Below are 12,258 nucleotides of genomic sequence, written 5' to 3'. Positions count from 1 at the left end.
CAACTCTTTCTAATGTCTGGATTTGACTGAAATTTATGATATCACCAACTCTATAGTTTTCAAGGCAAAACTACACAGTGAAAAAGGCTTTTTTGAACTTGGCTATTCTTGATCATAGCCCACCTGTCCCCCAATTTACTATCTGTGGGCAGAGCGACTCTGTGGCCATGACAAAGCTCCAAGTTTTCCTTGATGAAATGGACTACCTTCATCTTTATCAGTTTGGACCCTAGTCTGGTTAGACCTAAATGGCCTTGGTTTAGGACAAAGTTGACATGCCACAAATGAGTATGTGTGCATGCAAAGAGGCTAGCCCCATCCTACCTATGGGAAGTGTCGGTGTGCTGCTCGGTATGCTGGCGCAAAGACTGCTCCATTGTTGCAGAAGCCCTTCCACCAGTGGCTTATGTACAGATGCTAGTGCAGCAGTGTGCAAATAGGCCACGGGAAAGGGAGCAGGGTGGGATGGGGCTGGAACAAGGCAGAGCCAGCGGCTGCTAGATCCTAAACCCCTGTCCTAGGCTGGACGCGCCCCCTGTGGCTCCTCAGATAGAAGTACAGGCGTCCCCCACTTAATTGACAGGTTAGGGACCGGAGAAGGGTGAAAAGCAAAAACAGTTGAAAAGCAGAACCCAGTCTTTTTTAGTTTACGACTGTTGCTTCCAATGCATTTTTTAGCTAGCAAACTGTTAATGCCTTTTTTATCTTGCAAGTTCCTGCTGCAAACGGACTCTCATTAACGCCTTCGGAAGGGGAGCAGACCTGGAGCTGAAGTTGACATGTGCGCGCGCTCTCTCTCTCTCTCTCTCTCTCTCTCTCTCTCTCACACACACACACACACACACACACCAGTTTGAAGCACCATGTCATATGCAAATCAACATGGGGAAGGGCAATTTAGCTTTTAGAACAGCAGAGAGAGGTTGAACCAGCTGAGCATGCGCTGAATGAATGACTTCTGGGTATAACTAAAATGCGTTGAAAGAGCAGATTGTCAAAAAATGAACAGTCAGAAAGTGGGGGGTATCTGTAGCTCCAATGAGTCCCATAAGGGACCGTGTGGCAGCTGACACCCAGGCACATATTCCCACTCCTCTCAACTGGTCTCTCCATCAGGATGGTGCATTGGATATACTGGACACTGTGTCAGCACCTTGCATCCAACGTCCCATCCCTGCATAGAACTGGGTTGTTAATTACTGCAGCCAGTATCCATTCATCTTTTTGGGGGATGCTTTGCTTTAAGTTCTCTTCTTCATTTATCAGACTATCACATGTGTACACTATACAATCGCAATAAAGTGTTATTTTTAAAAATGCTATATCGGTATAGTAGCTACAGTAGGATGCATAATCCAGATAGCTAGAATATTGTGTCCCATGAGGAATAGCAAAAAAAACAACACAAAAAAGTGGCCTTTAAGGCTAGAAAAGCAGCTTTTTTTCTCAATCACAATCTGTATTCTCTCTTAGCATTGATTTCAGAGAAATTTTGTTGCTCCATGAATCACTTCATAAGTGGCATGCCATCAAGTATCATCACTGTAAATCACTCTACACCACCAATCATATCAGAAATATACCAGAGGGATAGTCATGTTAGTTTGATGCAGGTAAACCAGAGCCTTGTGTCATTGTAAAGACAAACAGATTTATTGTGACATATGTTCATGGATGAGAGCCCACTTCATCTGATGTGCAAGTAGTGACAAGGAAAGAAAAATGAGCCACCATGGTAGAACAGCAATATTAAAGGTCCCATTTCAGGAAGTCCCTTCTTCACTTATTTCTCCCTTCAATTCTGGTGCTGTTTGATAACGGATGACAAGTAGAGCTTTGATCATTCACAGGTGGACCTGAGTGCAGTTTAACATGTGAACAGTCCTATTGGCTCCTGCAGAACCACTCTTTGCATTCTGGATGTGTCAATGGTGCCAAACACTGAGCAGAAAAACACAGTGAGCAGTATCTTACTCATGAATCTTTCAGCACAGGATTTCTTCAGGATAAGGATAGATGCCATTCATCACACTACAGTATCCATATTTCTAGACAGGTTACTCAGAGACTGAAGGTGCCAACAAGCCCCATTAAATACAGTGGGACTTACTTCTGAGTAAACTTGCATAGGATTGCACTGCACAGCAATTAAAAATAGTGTGTTGTATTTCTAGCTAACTATGTATAAAAAGGTAATGAGATTTATAATCCAAGCAGAGGGTTGAACTAGATTATCTCCATGACACCTTCCAATCCTAACATTCTATGATTATATGGTCAATAATACCATTCTAAGCCTGAGGTCTGTCATGGCAAACACTGAGTACCATTGTTGTGACAAAAACTTTCTTTACTATCTTGTTGAATCTTTCCACTAGATCACCTTTTAAGACGGTAGTGCATGCTGACTTGGGAGCTCTCTGTTAACCTGAGAAGGAGATTTTCCCCAGGTAGCTTCTTTCTCTCTGGGCTTCCGAGTCTTGGGTGAGGTCAGTGAAAAGATTACCATTCTCCCATTCAGTCCCAATCTCACCAGTACAAGGGTGAACAGACAGCAGAGGATAGGGTGTAGGTTGCTAACTGCTAGATGCTATTCCCAGTCTGCCCTTTCTTACAACCCTACATATAGTGTAGCATCAACCTTCATTGTGTGCCCTTCAAGGGAAAGATGGGGGGGGAGTAGTTGGCAGCAAGCAGTGGGGGAAATAGAGGCTGTGGGCAGAGACAGGTCCCAGATATAGTGGGGCTTCCACTTGCAGCATATGCTTGGAAGGGTGTAGATTAGGAGAGAGACCAAGTGGTGAACACAGAAGCAGGAGAAGAAAGAAAATAGGGAGGCTGGCAGAGGACAGCCAGAATTTGCACAGGAGAGATAAGACAGAGAATAGGTAGGCATCCGTAGCAATGCTCATCCTGCCTGGCAATGTGCCACTGACTCCTCTCACAGGTCAGCTCTGGAAACCTGGCAATGGAAATGTCAGCTGCCACAAAGGATTGTGTAGAATAGGGGATAGGAGGCTGACCAAGAGACTGAGGGCCCAGTCCTATCCAACTTTCCAGTGCAGATGCAGCCACAATGCAGCCCTGAGGTAAGGGGAAAAATGTTCCCTTACCTTGAGGAGGCCTCCATGACTGATCCCACCACCACAGGATGCAATGTGTGTTCCATTAGCAAGGCAGTATCCAGCTGCTCAGAGCTGGTACTGGGCCTGGAGCAAGATGCCTGACTGCCTAAATTTGTTTGGTACTGTATGGTTTATTTTGTCATGGCCTGGTCCCCTGGAAGCCTGAATCCCAAGGATTCTGCCCTCCTTCCCCCTCTCCTCAGGCCTGGCTGCATTGGCCCTGGAAAGCTGGATAGGATTGGGCCCCAAGACAGTGAGATGACTAAAATGAACTAACAAAACCTAGCTAAAACTAAGGAGAAAGGAATAAAATGCAGAAGCAAAGGCTGCAGTCCTAACTACACTTTCCTGAGAGTTAGCCCCATTGAACAAAATAGGACTTACTTCTGAGTAGACCTGGTTAGGATTGTGCCCTAATTGTGAAAATGAGTGCGTTCAGATGTGGTGGGGGATATGATCGGAAAAACACAGAACACTCTATCAGACATTGTGCATACAGAATTAGCAGCAGATGGGTGCTAAGCAATAGTCTCCTTTAGGTCCAACACTGTGAAAAGTGTTTGACCAATGTCTCTGACGGGATATTGGCAAATTATGATTGCATCAAACAAGGCCCTGTGGCAGGGCTTCTCTGTGGGTGTCACAGTACTGTGGATGTGTCTGTCAGTTACCAACAGGGATGCCCCATCTCTTGCTTCTTGCTCTCCCCATCCCTTCTTCTCCTCCTCCCTTCTCCCTTAAATTGCTGCCATATAATTTTGTAGCCCAGCCTCACAGCAGGCTGCCTTGAGGCAATGCTAAAATTAAAGTGATATTTAATTTGCTTTCTATTTCAATTAGTGCAATAACTATAAAGTCATCAACTAATCTCATTTTAGCTATTATATGAACTAAAACAAAAAGAACATCCCTAGTGGGAATTCAATGTACATAATTGGTGGAATCATTTGAATCATTTATCTTAGATGGGGACCTCATTGTTAAGAGCAGGTGGCATATTCTTCCATTATAAAATATTTATAGAAGATTATCAAATTTATTACCTGAGGATTATACCTGTATGTTTAACTAACAATAAACAGTTTCTGCTGAAATATATATATTTGAAGCTTCAATATGAATCATGTTTTAAGAACATAAGAACATAAGAACAGCCCCACTGGATCAGGCCATAGGCCCATCTAGTCCAGCTTCCTGTATCTCACAGCGGCCCACCAAATGCCCCAGGGAGCACACCAGATAACAAGTGACCTCATCCTGGTGCCCTCCCCTACATCTGGCATTCTGACTTAACCCATTTCTAAAATCAGGAGGTTGTGCATACACATCATGGCTTGTACCCCGTAATGGATTTTTCCTCCAGAAACTTGTCCAATCCCCTTTTAAAGGCGTCTAGGCTAGACGCCAGCACCACATCCTGTGGCAAGGAGTTCCACAGACCGACCACACGCTGAGTAAAGAAATATTTTCTTTTGTCTGTCCTAACCCGCCCAACACTCAATTTTAGTGGATGCCCCCTGGTTCTGGTATTATGTGAGAGTGTAAAGAGCATCTCCCTATCCACTCTGTCCATTCCCTGCATAATTTTGTATGTCTCAATCATGTCCCCCCTCAAGCGTCTCTTTTCTAGGCTGAAGAGGCCCAAGCGCCGTAGCCTTTCCTCATAAGGAAGGTGCCCCAGCCCCGTAATCATCTTAGTCGCTCTCTTTTGCACCTTTTCCATTTCCACTATGTCTTTTTTGAGATGCGGCGACCAGAACTGGACACAATACTCCAGGTGTGGCCTTACCATCGATTTGTACAACGGCATTATAATACTAGCCGTTTTGTTCTCAATACCCTTCCTAATGATCCCAAGCATAGAATTGGCCTTCTTCACTGCCGCCGCACATTGGGTCGACACTTTCATCGACCTGTCCACCACCACCCCAAGATCTCTCTCCTGATCTGTCACAGACAGTTCAGAACCCATCAGCCTATATCTAAAGTTTTGATTTTTTGCCCCAATGTGCATGACTTTACACTTACTGACATTGAAGCGCATCTGCCATTTTGCTGCCCATTCTGCCAGTCTGGAGAGATCCTTCTGGAGCTCCTCACAATCACTTCTGGTCTTTACCACTCGGAAAAGTTTGGTGTCGTCTGCAAACTTAGCCACTTCACTGCTCAACCCTGTCTCCAGGTCATTTATGAAGAGGTTGAAAAGCACCAGTCCCAGGACAGATCCTTGGGGCACACCGCTTTTCACCTCTCTCCATTGTGAAAATTGCCCATTGACACCCACTCTCTGCTTCCTGGCCTCCAACCAGTTCTCAATCCACGAGAGGACCTGTCCTCTAATGCCCTGATTGTGGAGTTTTTTCAGTAGCCTTTGGTGAGGTTTTATTTAATTAATTTATTTACTTATACATACCCTGCTCTTTAGCCAACAAGGCTTCCAGAACAACTTACAGAGAATCAATCAAATGGAAAATCAATCATTACAATATAAAAAGTGTGATGTGTTATACCTCATTGACTCATTGTTCACCTCCTTCCAGAGCCACTAAGAGGAATTTTATCGGGGGGGGGGGAGTTTCTTTTGGGTCACTTCCCTTTTTCCTTCAAATGTGAATATGGCTTCCCAGCCCCCCTTTTTGGCCCTCTTTGGCTCCCAGGTCCCTGTTTTAACCCCAGGCCCAGGTATGTTGTACCCCCTGCACACCCCTCTAAGAGACCGTGCCTCCTTCTCCTCACAGGGCAGTTGGAGGCTCTGTGGTCACTGTGAAGGGAAATGAAACCACTCAACTTGAAATTCAAGCAATCCTTCAGATTGTGTTTGAAACTCTAGATCCCTGGTTCCCAACTGATGGCCAGCAAGACCCTAAGAAATGGTCTGGAAGGTCTTGGGATCATCTTCAATCACTTCCAGCATCTCACCAAGTGAGTGCTCCCCCACAGACCACCAGAGGTGGATTGAAGTGTTGCCTGCAGCTGTGGGTGGTCCGTTCTCTGCCCTCTCTGGTAGTCAATGGAGGAGTGCTCATTTGGGGGAGACTTCCCCACAGACCACTAAATTATTACAAATTTAATTGTATTTTTGTGTGCAGGGTTCTGTGGTCGGGGGTTGCATATGGTCCATGACGATTCAAATTTTTGCCTCAGTGGCCCATGGGCTCCTAAAGGTTGGGAACCACTGCTCTAGACTTTTAAATTGCATTGTTTTGCTATATAAAGAAATATATGGAGAACAATGAAAGGTAGTTCTGTGAACATGTATAAACTAACCATAGAATTGAAATGACACATTCTAAGACAAAGATGGTACTCTGTTTCTCCAGTGCCTTGTTATAAGAGGCCAACTGTTGCCTGCCCTTGCAACTGGATATTGTGGGGAGAAGGACAACAAAAACAATAACAGGGAGAACAAGTGAAGATATGACATAAGACCTAATAATTGAGATTTCAAGGGGAAAAACAAAAGAAGTCATCAATGGTCAAGGAGCTTTACTGAGAAAAAGGATTACAAGGGAAGCGTTTCAGAAATTGGAGTCAAAGAGTGTTGCAGAAAGTGTTGATTGTACCAACTTTTTTCCTGGAATATGAAAAGTTCACACCAAGTCCTGGGTAGAGTCACTCATTAGTTCTCCTCCACAGAGCTCATGTGGGAAAGGCAGTCCTTTATTAAAGAGGAACTTCCCTGTGATGTTTGAACAGATAACACTGAAACATTGGATCTGTGTCTAGAAATGACTCCTTGCTAGTGGCTCTACTCATAGGTAAGAACTTTAAGGTGGCAATTCTAGGACAATGAAAGATGTTACAAAGTGGAAAGCATGATGTTACCTTGAGAATATCTATCTCCACTTTTTCCTTTCACGACGTGTAACATCTATTCATGCCTAATGCATCAGGTGGAAAAAAGATGAGAAACCACAAACAAGTAATGGTTAATGGTTGATTGTCATAAGACACTTTGAACCTTAGAAAAGCGGGATTAAAATATTTTAAATAAAAATAATAATAAATATGAAAATGTAACCTTTAAACAACATTTCAATATAGTTCAAACAGCTCTTTAAAGCCTATTACTGAATATAGATCTTACAATAGCACAATCCTAGGTGTATCTACTCCCATTGTGTTCATGGGACTTACTCCCAGCCTTAGGGCCCAATCCTATCCAACCTTCCAGCACTGACGCAGCAGTCCCAGCAGGGCATCTGCTGCATTCTGCAGTGGGGAGGCAGTCATGGAGGCCTTCTCAAGTTAAGGAAACATTTGTTCCCTTACTTTGGAGCTAAATTGTGGCTGCATCAGTGCTGGAAACTTGGATAGGATTCAGCCCCTAGTAATCTAACTTCAGTAATATAATGTGTTACTACATTTATAGAATAAATGACATTTATTCAGAAATAGGTCCCTCTGATTTCAGAGATTTATGTCAACCTTAAAAGCATAAACGGGCTTATTATATTTTGTACTTCAACACCTATGCTACTAAAATGCTAACTATGTCAGAGCTCCCACAAACTACCAGGCAACCATCCAATTGAAACTATGAATATTGTAATTAAAAGCTCAGAGATGAAAGTCATGTATATCACCTATCATCATTATTAGCTCAAAACACTGCTTCCATTTTCCTATTCTAACAGAAAGTTCATGTTTACTCATTATATTGACACTTTTGACATATTAAATGATGCAAAATATCACACATTTTCCCTGTGATGTTTTTACTGATACAGCAACAAGAAGTACTTAAAGCATTGGTTCGGCTGGCTGGGAAGGGCTCCCAGGAGATTACTCATGAGTATTATCCCAAAGTAAGCTTGAAATCCTAGGAAAGAGTGGTATTCATCATCAATGCATATTGGAGCAAAAAACAAAAAACAAAAAACCTAACTTCACACATAGAATGATGGATTCTAAGCTGTTGGTTACAAACCAGTTAAGAAATCTTGGGGCCTTGGTGGATAGAAAGACGTTGTTGAAGCGTAAAGAAGGCAAATTTCCCTTAGGAAAGGGATTGGAAATAAGACCACGAATATTATAATACTCCTGTACAAATCTATGATGTGATCACATTTTGAAAACTGTGTATATTTCTGGTTGCCATACCTCAAGAAAACTATTGTAGAGCTTGAAAAAGTACAGATGAAGGTAACCAAAATGATCAGAGAGCTGGAACACCATCTTCAGGAGGAAAGCCTACAATGTTTGAGGCTCTAGTCTAAGGGGTTCACACTAGTGTGCAGATCCCTCTGGCAGCTGTGTGATATCATGAGTAGTTGTGATGCTGCCTCTGGACATTCAACAATGATGTCATCACAGCATAGCCAAACTTCTGGGTGGCCATGCTCACTGCACAGAGCTTGGCTGGGAGATGCATGCTCAGCAACGCACCTTAGAGGGAACACTGGTTATAACTCAGTGGTATAGGTCCCAATTTCAATTACTGGTATTGCTACATAGGGCAGAGGAAAAATCCTCCCTGAAATCCTGGAGAACCGCAGCCTATCAGTGTTAGCAATACTGATCTAGATCAGGGGTCTCTAAACTTTAAAGCAAGAAGGCCACATCAAATATCTGGCATGGTGTTGAGGGCAGGAAAAATAAATAAATTTTAAGTATAAAATTTAAATAAATACATTGGAAAGCCTCAGAAAGCCTAAGGCCTTCAGATGGCACAAAAACGTCACTTCTGGCTTTTCAGGAAAATCAGGAAGTGATGTTTTTAGGCCTTTAGAAGGCATTCTGAGGGGAGGCACATGGCCTTCCAGGCCCTCACAACACCCTCCAGACACAACTGGAGCATAGCCCTCTTCACATTAGGTTGAACGAGCCAGAGGCTTTCAGGAGATGAGAGGCTTGGGCTGGACAGAGACTTGTTGCAGGCTCTATCTGGCCCCCTGGGCTGGGGTTTGGAGACCCCTAATCTAGATGGACCAATGGTCAGACTCAGTATAAGACATCTTCCTGTCACTTAAAAGTTTAAGATTGCAACTAAGCACTCTCAGTTTCAGTTATAAGAGCTTTATACTGATAGAAGGAAAGCAAGTGTAGTTTCAGCCTGAATGTCTAATAATGTGCTAGTTTTTCTTATAAACTGGAAAGAAAAACGGCTTCAAATTTCTTCTTCAGGGGAATAGTGCTGGAGAAAGAGACAGGATCCTCCTCTCACTGATTCTCAGTGTGTGAGAAGTCGGCCAGAACACCAACTAAAGCAGCTGGGTGGACAGTGTGCTGGAAAGGGGCAGCAGGCAGATAAAGGATGCAGGTCATCAGTTCTCTGCCTCTTCCAGCCTGCTACTTAAAGCTGTACCTTCAGTCAGCCCTATGGGGGACTGGCCCTGCTTGTATTGCATACACTGCATCCAGCTGAATACACCTGCCTCCAAGTCAGATATCCTCATTCTAAGGATGGTGGTAGGTAGGTAGGTGAGTGGGTGGGTGTGACGTAGTAGGGTAAGCAGTATGCATGTGCTTATTGTCTGTTATTGTGCTTGTTTGTCTACTTAGTTCATCAGTTATGAGACCTCTCATTACAAGTTTTTTCCAGTTCCTAGGCTGGAACTGGATTAACTGGAAATCAGATTAAGATTATAAGATTACAATTATTTGGAAGTCAATGCAATTGAAATAAGTAAAGGTAAGCCTGATAAGCAACAGGATAAGCAAAATCTCTGTGTGTAACTTGGTACAATAAACAAGTTGAATAAAATCATATAATAGTTGAAGAATTTTGGATTTCTTGCTATCCAACCGCAACTACAGGCCGGTCATGGCTAGAGATGGCCACTCTCCTTCTAAGTAAACCTCCACGCACTAGCAAGTGAATTTAGAGCCCAATCTAATCTAGTTTTTCAGTGCTGGTGCAGTTGTGCCACTGGGGTGTGCACTGCATCCTGTGGTAGAGGGGCAGTCACTGGGGCCTTCTTAACCCATTTTTGCCTGGCCCACAGGTGCACACATTTGGTCCCTGTTGCATATATACCAGCGTTTCTCATACTGTGGGTCGGGACCTACTAGGTGGATCATGAGCCAATTTCAGGTGGGTCCCCCTTTGTTTCAATATTTTATTTTTAATATATTAGACCTGATGCTCCCATGGTATGTGACTGCATTTGGGGAAATGTTACAGACCTGTACTTTTAACAAGCTACTATGTATATTCTTTTAACAATGTTAGTAAATGGGACTTACTCCTGGGTAAGTGTGGGTAGGATTGAAGCCTAGGATTGTAAAAAATTTAAATTTTTTGATGCTTGATGATGTCACTTCTGGTCATGACATCACTTCTGGTGGGTCCTGACAAATTCTCATTCTAAAAAATGTCCTGGTGCTAAATGTGTGAGAACCACTGGTATATACACAATGTGGTATACACAGTGTTGGGCAGAAATGGCGTAAGGTAGTGGTTCTCAAACTTTTAGTACAGGGACCACTGGAAATGTTCAGGGCCCACCCAAGACCCACCAGGTAGGCCAGGACCCACCAGAAATTTGTGTCAATTTGTGTTCTGGTCATGAAAAGGAGACCAGATTTCTTGACATGTTAAATGACTGTCCCTTAGAGCAGCTAGTCATGGAGCCCACCAGAGGACAGGTGACTCTGGATCTAATATTGTGCGGTAATCAGGACCTGGTTAGAGATGCAAATGTTACTGAGCCATTGGGGAACAGTGATCATGCTGCGATCCGTTTCGACATGCATGTCGGGGGAAGAATACCAGGCAAATATCTCACAAAAACCCCTGACTTCCGACGGGCAGACTTCCCTCAGATGAGGAGGCTGGTTAGAAGGAAGTTGAAAGGGAGGGTAAAAAGAGTCCAGTCTCTCCAGAGTGCATGGAGGCTGCTTAAAACAACAGTAATAGAGGCCCAGCAGAGGTGCATACCGCAAAGGAAGAAGGGTTCGACTAAGTCCAGGAGGGTGCCCGCATGGCTAACCAGCCAAGTTAGAGAGGCCGTAAAGAGCAAGGAAGCTTCCTTCCGTAAATGGAAGTCTTGCCTTAATGAGGAGAATAAAAAGGAACATAAACTGTGGCAAAGGAAATGTAAGAAGGTGATACGGGAGGCCAAGCGAGACTATGAGGAACATATGGCCAGCAACATTAAGGGGAATAATAAAAGCTTCTTCAAATATGTTAGAAGCCAGAGAAGCAGTTGGCCCTCTGGATGGTGAGGGAGGGAAAGGGGAGATAAAAGGAGACTTAGAGATGGCAGAGAAATTAAATGAGTTCTTTGCATCTGTCTTCATGGCAGAAGATACCACTGCCCAAACAGCCCCCCCTGACCAAGGAATTAAGTCAGATAGAGGTTGAAAGAGAAGATGTTTCAGACCTCATTGATAAATTAAAGATCAATACGTCTCCGGGCCCGGATGGCATCCACCCAAGAGTTATTAAGGAATTAAAGAATGAAGTTGCTGATCTCTTGACTAAAATATGCAACTTGTCCCTCAAAACTGCCACAGTGCCAGAAGATTGGAGGATAGCAAATTTCACGCCGATCTTTAAAAAGGGAGAGAGGGGGAATCCGGGAAACTGTAGGCCGGTCAGCCTAACATCTATACCGGATAAGATGGTGGAATGCCTCATCAAAGATAGAATCTCAAAACACATAGATGAACAAACCTTGCTGAGGGAGAATCAACATGGCTTCTGTAAGGGTAAGTCTTGCCTGATGAACCTTTTAGAATTCTTTGAAAAGGTCAACAGGCACGTGGATGTGGGAGAACCCATGGATATTACATATCTGGACTTTCAGAAGGCGTTCAACATGGTCCCTCACCAAAGGCTACTGAAAAAACTCCACAGTCAGGGAATTAGAGGACAGGTCCTCTCCTGGATTAAGACCTGGTTGAAGACCAGGAAACAGAGAGTGGGTTTCAATGGGCAATTTTCACAATGGAGAGAGGTGAAAAACGGTGTGCCCCAAGGATCTGTCCTGGGACCGGTGCTTTTCAACCTCTTCATAAATGACCTGGAGACAGGGCTGAGCAGTGAGGTGGCTAAGTTTGCAGACAACACCAAACTTTTCTGAGTGGTGAAGACCAGAAGCGATTGTGAGGAGCTCCAGAAGGATCTCTCCAAACTGGCAAAATGGGCAGCAAAATGGCAGATGCGTTTCAATGTAAGTAAGTATAA

The sequence above is a fragment of the Tiliqua scincoides genome, chromosome 3, assembly GCF_035046505.1.
Source record: "Tiliqua scincoides isolate rTilSci1 chromosome 3, rTilSci1.hap2, whole genome shotgun sequence".
NCBI lineage: Eukaryota > Metazoa > Chordata > Lepidosauria > Squamata > Scincidae > Tiliqua > Tiliqua scincoides.
The sequence above is the reverse complement of the archived record's forward strand: the minus strand, read 5'-3'. Positions refer to the sequence as shown.